This window comes from Rutidosis leptorrhynchoides, chromosome 5 (assembly GCF_046630445.1).
Source record: "Rutidosis leptorrhynchoides isolate AG116_Rl617_1_P2 chromosome 5, CSIRO_AGI_Rlap_v1, whole genome shotgun sequence".
Lineage (NCBI taxonomy): Eukaryota > Viridiplantae > Streptophyta > Magnoliopsida > Asterales > Asteraceae > Rutidosis > Rutidosis leptorrhynchoides.
In genome coordinates, this window is record NC_092337.1 from 354,056,158 (window position 1) to 354,070,573 (window position 14,416).

Consider the following 14,416-nt stretch of genomic DNA (forward strand, 5'->3'; position numbering starts at 1 on the left):
TCTACACTTAATATGTTAAAAGATTTTAAGTTCATGGTTGTAGAATCATTACTTGTGAATCATGTTTGTAAACTTAAAAGTTTACTTTCTTAAAGATCAAACTTTGGTTTGAATCTTTAAAGTATGAACAACCCACGAACTAGTTACTTGTTTACTTAGTTTATTACTTCATATTATGCGCTTTAAATTTCATGTTTGTTGGTTAAAATTGGTCAAGTGTTACTAGTTAACTTTGATCTCATTTATCTTGAACAAAAGTTAACTTTAAAAGTTCAAGAACATGTAAGTAAGCTTTCTTTAATTATAACTTTGTACACTAATGTTAGATCTAGACTTTTGAGTCTTGGATCTTCAAGATCTAACTAAGAACTATGTTCTACAACTTAAGATCTTGATTTCATAAGTTTACTTTCAAGTTTGCAACTTATTATTAGTTTTAAAGTTCATGTATGTGTTAGATCTAAGACCTTGATGTAACTTTGGTTCATCAAACTACATACAACTCTTAAGTGAGTTGTGCTACATGTCTTAGACCTACACTTGTGTCATAATAGTCAAAACTTGGTTAATATTACTTTTATATTTCATGTATGTGTTAAATCTAAGACTTTGATGTAACTTTGGTTCATCAAAACACTTGCAACACTTAAATGAGTTGTGCTACATGTCTTGGACTTGCACAAGTGTTATGATGGTGAAACCTTGGTGAAAATGATGCAAACACATCAATGAGTTGTACACTTGAAGCTATATGCATCAAGGATGAGAACCATGATAAGCATCGAGCACCAAGAACCACCGGAACCTACTGACCCTACTATTTTACTGTTTCTGAGTCTTACCCGTACAACCTGGGCTACTGTAAACATGATTTCCAGATATCTCTGTTCGAGTAGATAACTTTTCATTTAGGACTCGTCTTAATCCGAGTTACGGTTTAGGATTTATGGCCCTCCGATCGTCACTATGTCCTTTTAATGTTGTGCAGAAAATTCTGACCTACTCGCACTTAGACCGTCGCCACGGTCAAACGAAGACGAGTTTGCTTCTGGGATTTTTACCACAACTAAAGGACTCATATATGGAGCCATGGCCACTGGTCTCACCTTATTTCAGTAGGTATAGAGGCCGTGGTGAGTGACCGAACTCAGCCTTTGTTTTAAACTCTTTTCATGAACGAAACTTACTTTACACCTTTTGTTTGATGATGAATGATGATGACCCTTAAGACCTTATTTACATACTTTTAAACCTATTCGGATGATTTACTGACTTAGTACTGTTTGACTTAGGTTGAGTGTGACGACCCGGAGATTTCTGACCAAATTTAAACTTAATCTATATATGAGTTCGACACGATAAGCAAAGTCTGTAATGTTGAGTCTCAAAAACTTTGAATCGCATTCATGTATACATTTGACCTTTGACTAATTCTGACGATTCACTAACAATTGTGTGTAAGTAAAAATGTATATAAATAAATATAAACAGAAGTATATATAATGATTTGAAATAATAAAATATAATTTAAATGTTAGAATTAAATATGTAAATAAAAATATGAAATAATTATGTTGTAATTTAAGATAAATGTACATATATAAATAGATATGATTATATGTGTAATTAAATGTATATTGTAATATATATAGTGTATAAATATTCAATTATAAATTATATAATTAGTAAACATTGCATAAATAATAAATCGTAACATTTATATCTTAGAAGTAATTACAAGTTAAAATATAGTTATTGATATTATTATTATTACTGTCATTATGATTAAAAATAAATATTAATATCAATATTAATATCAGTATTATTAATATTACAAAATAACATATAGATATAAAATTGATACATTTACTTTATAGTTATCATTATTATTATATAATAATATAAATAGTATTATTATCATGAATAAAATTATTATTATCAATATTATAGCTAATATCATTATTTTTATTTATTAATATTATAAATACCATAAAAATAATTATTATTAGTATTATTATTATAGATACCATTAATAATATTATTATCATCAATTTCACCAAAATTATTATTGTTGTGACTTATTATTATTATTACTTTTATTATAATTATTGATATTATTATTATTATTATTAGTGTTTGGATTATATTTAATAATTATAATTATTAGGTATTAATAATAATCATATAAAACCTATTACGTACGATTTTGGGGAATCTTTTTGAGATACACATCACAATCCACACTGTAACTAATTTTGTTTGCTGTCTCTTTATCACATTACAAATCGAATTCAATTTGAGGAACACAACAAAATTTGTTATCAATCTTAATCTCGTTTTATTATGTATTTATTTTATTTTTTATTTTACTACTGAGTAAATTTTTCTATTGACACTATATCATTATAAAACATTTGAATTCTCAATGACACTAAGGAAATTAAATTCGTTTTCTCCTTTCTACATATCAGTTACAACTATATTTTTTTTCCAGAATCGAATTACAGTTTAATCAAAATTTTATTTTATTAACTTCTGTTCTTGGGTCAATTTTTCAACCGCTCGATTTTTAATGAAATTACAAAATTTAAAAATGTAGTTTCAGTAGGAATATTATACTAAACCTTTCTGCAAAAGATCAATTTCTAATTCGTTGTAACGAATACGAATTCAGGAGTCAAAGTTTTAAATTCAAAAGTCAACAAATTTGTTCTTAGTTAAATTCGAGTTGTATTTGATGTTTCGAGTTAAATTGACGGTTCCAACAGATTATATGATTGATTTGAAATATAGTTCGTGCTTTGATCTTTGTCTAAAATGTTTTCAAAGGTTAAATCAAAATTTTTTTTTCTTTTCAAACCGTCGCCAGCAGGGCTGTTTTAATTTTTTTTTATTTTATTTTCTTTGTTTTCAACTAATAAAACATTTGATATTAATTGGTTAGTATATTGTGGATGTATTCGAATCTTTGTTTTGATGTTTGGTTTTACTCTGGTCGATTGAGAAAAAAAAACGATGAAGAAGAAGAAATTGCAGTTAGTTAGATACGGTATATATATATTTATTTCCAGTATTATTTCAGAAAAAGGGCAACAGCCCAATGGTACAAAGGAGTGTCGGGTTAGCGGATGGTCTTGGGTTCGAGTCCCTGGGGAGGCAGCTTATTTTTTTTTTAGGCTTCATGCTTTGAAGGTAGCTCACTTTTTATTTTTATTATAAATATTATCTTTTTCATTATTATTATTATTATCATTAATGTTATTATTATTATAAATATAACTATTATTGTTATTATTATGATTATTATTATTATTGTTATTGTTAAGAAATAGTATTATTAAGTATTACTATTTATCCTATTTATCATTACTATTATTATTAGAAAGTGGTATTATTATTATTATGATTAAGATTATAACTATCAAATTCTAAATATGAATATAAATATTTAAAACAGAATATCATTATTATTACTAATATTAACACTATTATTATTATGGTTATTATTACAAATTAAAACTTTATATAAAAACACATTACAATACTTATTACTAAATTTTTCATTAAAAACTACTAATATTAACATTATCATAGATTTATTATTAAAACTATAATTAACAGTAAAAGTAATATTTTTTTATAGTTAGTATTATTAATATCATTATATTTATCATTAAGATTATTAACATTATTATTTTTAGTAATAATAGGTATTATCAACATTATCATTTTTTTTTCCACAAATATTATTATTGTTACAATTACTAGCTTCAACAAACAAATGAAATATATAAATATATTCAACATACATAACTTAGCTATATTAATACTTTTATATACAAAATGAGTACATTTTATTAATTAATGAAAAATATATAGAAGTTAATAATACAAAAATTATATCACTAATAATAATATATATATTTACTCGATTACGAATATGTGTTAATATATATATATAAATGATATAGGTTCGTGAATCCGGGGCCAACCCTATACTTGTTCAATGTCGTTCTATGTATTTTTACTACAAAATACAGTAGGTGAGTTTCATTGCCCTTTTTTACTCTTTACGTTTTTGGGCTGAGAATACATGCAAATGCTTTATGAACTGTTTTACAATATTTATATGCGTGAGTTTCATTTACCTTTTTACCCTTTATATTTTTGGGACTGAGAATACATGCGCTGTTTTTATAACTGTTTTACGAAATAGACACAAGTAATTGAAACTACATTATATGGTTGAATGATCGAAATTGAATATGCCCCTTTTTATTAAGTCTGGTAATCTAAGAATTAGGGAACAGACACCCTAATTGACGCGAACTCTAAAGATAGATCTATCGGGCCCAAAAAGCCCCATCCAAAGTACCGGATGCTTTAGTACTTCGAAATTTATATCATGTCCGAAGGAGGATCCCGGAATGATGGGGATATTCTTATATGTATATTGTGAAAGTCGGTTACCAGGTGTTCAATCCATATGAATGATATTTTTGTCTCTATGCATGGGACATATGTTTATGAGAAATTGAAATATGAAATCTTGTGGTCTATTAAATTATTGAAATGATTGATATGATAAACTAATGAACTCACCAACCTTTTAGTTGATACTTTAAAGCATGTTTATTCTCAGGTATGAAAGAAGTCTTCCGCTGTGAAATTGCTCATTTAAAAGATATTACTTGGAGTCATTCATGACATATTTCAAAGACGTTGCATTTGAGTCGTCGAGTTCATCAAGATTATTATTTAGTCAATTATAGTTGAATATATTATGAAATGATTTACATGTCATCAATTTTCGATATAAAGCAAGTTTGTCTTTTAAAAACGAATGCAATGTCGTAAAATGTATCATATAGAGGTCAAGTACCTCGCGATGTAACCAACTATTGTGAATCGTTTGTAATCAATATGGACTTTGTCCGGATGGATTAGGACGGGTCCTTTCATTGAGGACTTTCCGGACCTACGTACTTTCTTATTTCCCGACTCGACTTTACCGCTACTTTATCATTGTGAGCTATAGCATTCCCTTTTTACTTTAACTATTTTGGGAACTGTGAATACATGCGCATTTTACGTTTTACATACTAGGCACGAGTACTTAAACTTATATATGTGTGGGTTATACAACGGCATAAACATTCCCTTTAGCTCGGTAACGTTTAATCATTGGTTTTTGAACCGTGAACGCAAATCTTAGATATGGATCCATAGGGTTTGACATCCCCACTCGGGCTAGTAGCGCTAGCATTTAACGAGTGTTTAATACTTCATAAACATACGCACTTGCCAAGTGTACTTTCAGGGGGTATAAACGTTAAGTTAGTTACCAAGTGCCCACGGTTAACATATACTTTATCATACTGTTTTGAAACGCTCTTTGTATCACTGAAATCTCGTGGCCTACCTTACATACTGTTATACTTAAACTACAGCTCACCAACCTTTATGTTGACGTTTTAAGCATGTTTTTCTCAGGTGCTTAAGGTTATTTGCTTCCGCTGTCATGCTAGTCTTGCTGTAGACACCCGCTGTTCTAGAGTTATCACCGCATAAACTGTTTATCCTGCATTCATAACTTTAATACTTTTGAACTATGATTTGTAACGACCTAAGGGTCATGTACTATTATCTTTGCTTCCGTTCATAGAAGCATACTTTGGTTGTAAAACACTTGACGTTCGTTATGACGTCACTTTTTATCTTGAATGCAAACGTATTTTGAAACAGCATATAGTGTTTGACCTTGTAATGATCCTGTTGTTGATGGTCCGTACATGTTGATTTAGTACGGGGCGTCACATGTTCAGCATGTTCACTCTCCGTCTTTGAATACACTAGTATATCGTCTATGAACACAATCAAAAACTTATCTAAGAACGGACGACACACTCTATTCATTAAATCCATGAAGACTGCTGGTGCATTCGTCAACCCAAACGGCATGACAAGAAATTCATAATGACCATACCTTGTTCTGAACGCTGTTTTCGGTATATCTGATTCAGAAACACGAACCTGATGATACCCGGATCGTAAGTCTGTCTTAGAAAAGAATGAAGCACCCTGTAACTGATCGAACAAATCGTCTATTCGAGGTAATGGATACTTATTCTTCACTGTTCTTTTGTTCAATTCACGATAATCAATACACATACGCATTGAACCATATTTATTTTTAACAAACAATACCGGAGCATCCCACAGTGAAGAACTCGGTCGGATAAACCCACGATCTAATAACTCTTGAATCTGTGACATCATTTCACGGATTTCAGACGGCACTAATCGGTATGGAACTTTTGCAACTGGAGTTGTTCCAGGAACCAACTCAATCTTATATTCGACTTCCCTTACCGGTGGTAGACCTGGTAACTCATCTAGGAACACTTCGGGAAATTCTGATACTACCGGAATATCAGCCACTATTTTCTTTTCTATCTTCGCATCAATCACATATGCAAGAAATGATTCACAACCCTTTGCCATCGACTTTTTCGCTTTCATCATGGTTATCAACAAAAAATTATACCCCCCCCCCCCCCGCTCCCCTCGAGCCACAACACGGGTTCCATCGATCGAACGAAATGTAATCATTTTCCTATCACACTTAATATTAGCCCTAAATGAGCTCAACCAATCCATTCCTAATACAACATCAAAGCTAGGAATAGGTAACACTAAACAAGTCACCGGGAAAGACTTCCCTTCGATCTCTATACAAACCCCAGACACATATGTTGTGACGGGTGTGATCTTACCATCAGCTACTTCAACACTAACCGGCTTGGGTAACACAGTAACTGGTAATTTCAACTTAGCACAGAAATCTAGGGACATAAAACACCTATTGGCACCGCAATCAAACAATACGTGAGCAGGTATTGAGTTGATTAGAAACATACCGGTGATCACTTCGTCGGTTGCCATAGCATTCTCAACCGACATCTGAAAAGCTCTAGCCTCTGCTGTTGGAGGATTCTTCCTTTTCTACCCACTCGAGGTAGTTGACCCTCCGAGTGATGCCAAACGCGCCCCTGACCCTACCCCGGAACTACCACTCTTCGACGGATAACTAACTGCACGATGCCCTGGTTTGTGATAACTCCAACACACACTATTCGGATACGGACATGCTGAAGACTCATGCCCAACAACACCACACTTTAAACATCTTCTTGTAGCCTCAGAACACTGACCACTATGAGAAGATCGACACGTGTGACACCAATTCCCTTTACCTGATCCAGACCCAGAACTACTCTGACCACTTTTACCCTTCGATTTAAACCCACTAGACTTCTTGGATTTAGATCCTGATTGACCAGATACTTGCCCACCTTGTTGTAACACATTACCAAACATTCTGTTTCTGGCGGCCTAAACATCACATTCTACCATCTTAGCCATCACAACAGCTTGAGACAACGATGTAGCTGTTCTAACAATAGTTTGGTACTCTGGCAAAATGATATTAACAAAATGCTGGATATGAGACGCTTCGTCTGGCACCCATTGTTGTACAAACCTCAGTTTATCCATATACTTCTCTACTACCTCATCGATCGTCATTTGTGGTGTCATCTTCATTTCAAGAAACTCAGTCTTGATTCGGTTCATATCAAACGGGTTACAATACTGTTCACATAATTTCCCATAAAACTGTTCCCATGTGATCATCCTCACTTGCTCTTTCGGTATACTGGAAATCAAAGAATCCCACCAAATCATAGCTTTACCTTTCAACATTCGACTAGCATATGTTACTTTCAGTTCAGGTTCACACTGACACGCTTCAAATATCCTTTCAATTTCTCACAACCAATTGAGAGTTACAGTCCGATCAGTACTTCCAAAAAACTCGGAGGGTATGCAATCACGGAAGTTCTTATAAGTACATATTTTGGGTGGTTGCATGTAAGGTTGTTGGAACATTTTCATTTGGTATGGGTTCATCATCATGGGATTTTGGTAAGTAAAAGTGTTTTGCGGTGGCATATAGTATTGGTTAGGTATTTGATTCTGAAACTGGTTCTGGTGCACATTAGATGTCGTTTGAGATTGCGCGGTTGGGAATCCAGGTGGTGTATCATCATTTCCCAAATGCCTCGCCAACTCAAGTTCATTAATTTTGTCTTCAGCCTCTTTTAGCTTGCTTTCTAACTGAAGGATGTAACTATTCTGATCATCATCGGACTCAAGACCATCTTCTGGTGCTCTGAATGTTCCGAGGTTGGATGGGTCAGTTGCGTTTCTATCAGCCATACATGTGCTACAAAACAGCTCACACAAAAGATTAGTGGATATCAGTTAGTTCAATCACAACTCAAACACACATATATCCTATTTTCACTTAGCCTCCACACCCACAGACATGTTTGACTTTCCTCAGGGTTTGGGAACAAAATACGCGCACGTACTTGCTGCCAAACCATGCTCTGATACCAACTTGTAACACCAGCCATTTTTTTTAAAATACACAGCGGAAGACTTTATTAACAAACACAATATAAGTCACGTCATTACATTAATCTAAGTAATTAAGTTTAAGTTTACAAAACGGTGTTACGTTATTACAAAACATGATTTAAACAAAAGTCCACATCAGAGTAGGGTTGTCAAACATGTCTTCCGCAACAGCACCCATCCCGACTAGCAGTACCTAAACCTGCAAGGGGAGAATATGTGGGGGATTAGCGCACCGCTAAGTGAATGGAATCTATCTAACAGATATAGCTTAAGCCACACATAAGCTATATACTAACAACAACACTTGCTAACTACCAATTATCAAACAATAAGACAATACGAGGATCGGCGGCTTGTACGAGCACACGACTCCCAGCTGATCGGGCCTGAGTCTACCGATAGTCCCTGCTACTCAATTCACAGTATAGTTATCCAGATGCAGGGGGTGCATCGTTCACACTATACTCCACAATTAGTAGCCTATGGACCCAACCTCTTCTAGGCACGGTGGACCTCATACGGACTCTAACCTCTCCCAGGCACGGTCTCAAGTCCTCAGTCTCCCTAGGCCCGACTGGTGCCATTCACACAGTGTACACATAAATTCACATACAACCTCAGGCATACTATATTATTCTAACATGATAATTTCTACACTATGCATGATAAAAGAGTCAACCACAGTAGCATGATATGCTACTTAAACTCTATCCGGAGATAGACCCACTCACCAAATACTAGCAACTAGCTCAGATAATCTATCACTGAGCGGCTTCCTTATCCTTATCACCTGAACATAAGGCAAATCAAGTTAGTTTCTGTCCGTTAACACAAAACAGCACAGTACAGAAAATCAGTCACAAAAAGCGCCACAAAAAGGTCTACTTAACACTTATGCATTTTCAGAATTTACATCCTGAAAATCATAAAAACATATGGACAGTGTAATAGCTATAATTCAACACTTAGTAAAAATTTCACTGCCAAAGACCATCGTGTAGTGACCCGTCCTAATCCATCTGGACGAAGTCCATATTGATTATAAACGATTCACAATAGTTGATTTCATTGCGAGGTACTTGACCTCTATATGATACATTTTACAAACATTGCATTCGTTTTTACAAAGACAAACTTTTAATACAATGAAAGTTGACGGCATGCATACCATTTCATAATATATCTAAACTATAAATGATTTGATAATAATCTTGATGAACTCGACGACTCGAATGCAACGTCTTTTAAAATATGTCATGAATGACTCCAAATAATGTCTCTAAAATGAGCAAATTCACAACGGAAGATTTTTTTCATACCTGAGAATAAACATGCTTTAAAGTGTCAACCAAAAGGTTGGTGAGTTCATTAGTTTAACATAAATAATCACTTCCATTATTTTAATAGACCACAAGATTTTCATTTCTCATAAATATACGTCCCATACATAGAGACAAAAATAATCATTCATATGGATTGAACACCTAGTAACCGACATTAACAAGATTCATATAAGAATATCCCCTATCATTCCGAGAAATCCTTCGGACATGATATAAAACAACATCGAAGTACTAAAGCATCCGATACTTTGGATGGGGTTCGTCGGGCCCATAGATCTATCTTTAGGATTCGCGTCAATTAATAGATCGGTTTACTAATTCTTAGGTTACCAAGTAAAAGGGGCATATTCGGCTTCGATCATTCACCCATATAATGTAGTTTCAATTACTTGTGTCTATTTCGTAAAACATTTATAAAAATTGCGCATGTATTCTCAGCCAAAAATATAAAGGGTAAAAAGGCAAATGAAACTCACCTAATGTATTTTGTAGTAAAAATACATATGACTATATTGAACAATGCAGGGTTGGCCTCGGATTCACGAACCTATATCATTTGTATATTTATTTAGACATATATCGTAATCAAACAACTTTATTTATTATTATTATTAATAATATATTTGTTATATTATGTTATATGGATATATTTAATATATTTAATTCATACATGGTATATAATTAATACTTAACATATTAAATTTTAGTATAGTTTAATTATTAATATTCTATTGATAAAATATAGTATCAAGTAATATTAATGTAATGGTAATGTGTTTTTATATAAAGTTTTATATTCGTAATAATAACAATAATAAGTATAGTGATAGTAATAATAATACTAATAATAATCTATTTTTAATCTTACATGTAAATTTCATAATAACATTGGTATTCGTATTTATAGTTTTCATATTTATAATTTTAACAAAAACTTTTATTTTCGTAATCATATTAGTTTTTATAGTAATGATATTGATAGTAATAATAATATGGTGGTAATAATACTAATAATGGTAAAAGTAATAATAATGATAATAATAATAGTGATATTACTTATAGTAACATTAATAATAACAATAATACTTATAAAGTAATACTAATACTAAGACTAATAATAATAAAACTAGTTTGTGTTATGTTTATAGTAATGATAATAATACTTAATGATGTTGCTTAATAACAAAATTGATAATAATATAAATCATAATATTAATGTTATCCTAATAATATCAATAACTAATAAATATAACAATAACAATAACAATAGCAATAACAATAATAATAGTAATAACAATAATAAAAATGGTAATAATAATAATAATAATAATAATAATAATAATAATAATAATAATAATAATAATAATAATAATAATAATAATAATAATAATAATAATAGAAAATGAGACTACCTTAGAGGAAATAAGCCCAAAAAAATACTGCCTCGAACCGGGCTTGAACCCGAGACCTCCCGTTCAGTGGCCAAACACTCTAACCATTCGAACCCAGTTTTTTTCTGATTATACTTACATCCGTATTTATTTAACCTATATACTTCTGTTTCCTACATCATCTTCTTCACAACACCATTCGACCAGAAATCAAATCAAGCTAACCATGCTCAAATGAGTTGGGTTTTAGATTCATAAACTAAAGAGAAAACAAATTGAATGTATAGCAATTGATTCGTTTTAACAACAATTAATTTAAAAACTTCCTCAGACCCGTTTTTGCACTTCATAAACTCAATTCGCGTTTTAAAAATTTAGACACCTTCAGACAAAAATTTCAACACCAAATAGGTTTCAAAACTATTTTAGAAACTACCTGTATCCTTAATTAAACCCAAGACATCCACTGGAATCCGAATTTCGTTATGAACAAAAGGGTTAACTTTGAATTTGAGAGTTTGACTTTAGAAATTAAGACTCGATACTAAAAAATTGTAATTGAAACGTTCCAGATAGTTTATATGAATGATTCCTAACCATTTGGCATTAATACATTTTGAAATTTTTTGAAAAATCGAATTTTTCAAACTTAGAGACACGAACAGAGTAAACACGTATCCTTTACCCCTTTTCTGATATAATTTGACAATTTGATAACCAGTAAATAAAATGTATAAACTTTGTTGGATGATAGAAGGTTGTATGGATTAAATAACACTGAAATATATCAATTATATATAAAACTGCAGTCGACTTGAATTTGTTGTTCAGTACCGAAAATAATATAAAAAAAATAAAAGGTGAAAGAGATTGCTAACTGAATGACGATTATTTCTGTGATTGGATTTTTATTTGTACTGGATTGAAGACTTTAAATAAAGCTTGATACAGTTTGATTGTGTTGCTAAACTGAATTTGGATTTTTATCAAAAATACGTATTAACCTTATATATATATATGGATATACTAGTATACGTATAATTTGTATAAATATGTTTTCTTAACTGAATATACGGATTTATAAATATATATATGACTGAATTTATATATCTGCATATCAATTATATCCATATCTGTATTGCAATTAAATATAATAGTATTAATTATACAACCTTTATCTTAAATTTTAATTCTAATAATAATGAGACTAATAATAAATAATTTAATAATAATGATAATAATATCAATAATCCTAATAAATATATTAATTGTAATATTAAATAATAATGATACTAATAATTTATTAATAATGCTATTATTAACACCAATTATAAAAGTATTAATATTATTAATGATAATAATAATATTAATAATAACACTAATATAACAACTTATAAATTTCAAATTATATATATATATATATATATATATATATATATATATATATATATATATATATATATATATATATATATATATATATATATATATATATATTAGAATTAATAATATTGCTAATACAAATATTAATATTAGTATTAACAATAATAATAATGAAAGTAATGATAATAGTATTAATATATCAATTATATTCAAACTTGTATTATATCATTTATTATTTATGTAATATTATATTATATGATGACATTTACTGAATAGTTAATATTTCTATATATATTTAACAGGAATCATGGATTTATAATAACATGTACATATTTATATGTGTTAATAGTACTTAATTATTTTAATTGTTATTTTACATTTTAAATTCCAATTATTCAAAATATTATATATTCTTATGTTTATACTTATTTAATATATATATATATATATATATATATATATATATATATATATATATATATATTCATTTACAAATAATTATTCGTGAATCGTCGAAATTTGGTCGAGGTTAAACGAATATATGAACATAGTTTTAAAATGTTTGAGATTCAATTTAACAAATTTTGCTTATCGTGTCGGAAACATATAAAGATCAAGTTTAAATTTGGTCAGAAATTCCCGGGTCATCACACATCGGTCGATGGTCCCATCCATCGGCCGATCGTCCACACACCATCGGTCGATGGTCTCCCCTAATCAGTCAATCGTCAAAATTACATCCGCTGGTCAGAAGTCATACACTATCGGTCGATGGTCTTGTCCACCGGCCGATCGTCCCTCACCATTGGTCGATGGTCAACGACCATCGGTCGAAGGTAGTTCATCAGCTGCAACAGCAGCAAAGTGACGGGTTTCAACCCAAAATCACCAAATCTCGACTTTGGACACGTTTTTTACCTCAAAACTGAACACAACTCATACACTAAACTTTTTGGAACATAAACCCACAACATTTAAACACAAACAACATCAATTTCTACCAATTTGACACAAAACCCCATTTTAACAAAAACTAACTCAAAAACCCATTTAATCACAGCTTTGATCATGAAATCTTACAAACCTTACCTTGTTAGAATCACAATGACACAAGGAATGTTTTGACACCAAAATCAAGCTTCAATTCGAGATCAAATGATTTAGGGTTGGTTGAGATGATGAAGATGAGGTTAGGTGATAGTGAGTGATTTAGTGAATTTTCTAGAGAAAATGAGAAAGTGGTAGCTGGTATAACACTTAATTGTGTTATATCACAATACCCCTCAACACATGGGTATTTACCAGTTATCTGAAATCTTTCGCACACGATTAGGTAACCTAAACGAGGTCCAATTAAAATAAACAAACCTGTTCTGGGACCCTTGTCAGAAACTGGTCACAGCACAAATATAATAAAACACTAATTAAATAATTAAAATAAAAGCACTTAAGACTAAGCACAAACCCTAAGGGCAAAATAGACAACTTACAACTAGTCCGGGTTTCAGTCTGTTACAAATCTTAACCTTTCAAGATGATGGTAGAACACACCGGGCCTGGCAACAGTTGTTTGAGTTAAATGAGACAACATACAATGAGCCATATGCAGAATTTATGGCTACTTGGAGTTTTGATTCGGATGTTGATCAGGAAGATTATAATGATCAAGAGTGTATCCATTTTCGACACCAAAACCACACGTATAACATAACTCTCGCACAGTTTGCAAAGTACTTGGAGTTGTATAAATCGTCGCAGCTCACCCGGTCAATATTCAAGAGGGGATTCACCACCTTGAATAACATAGATCACCAA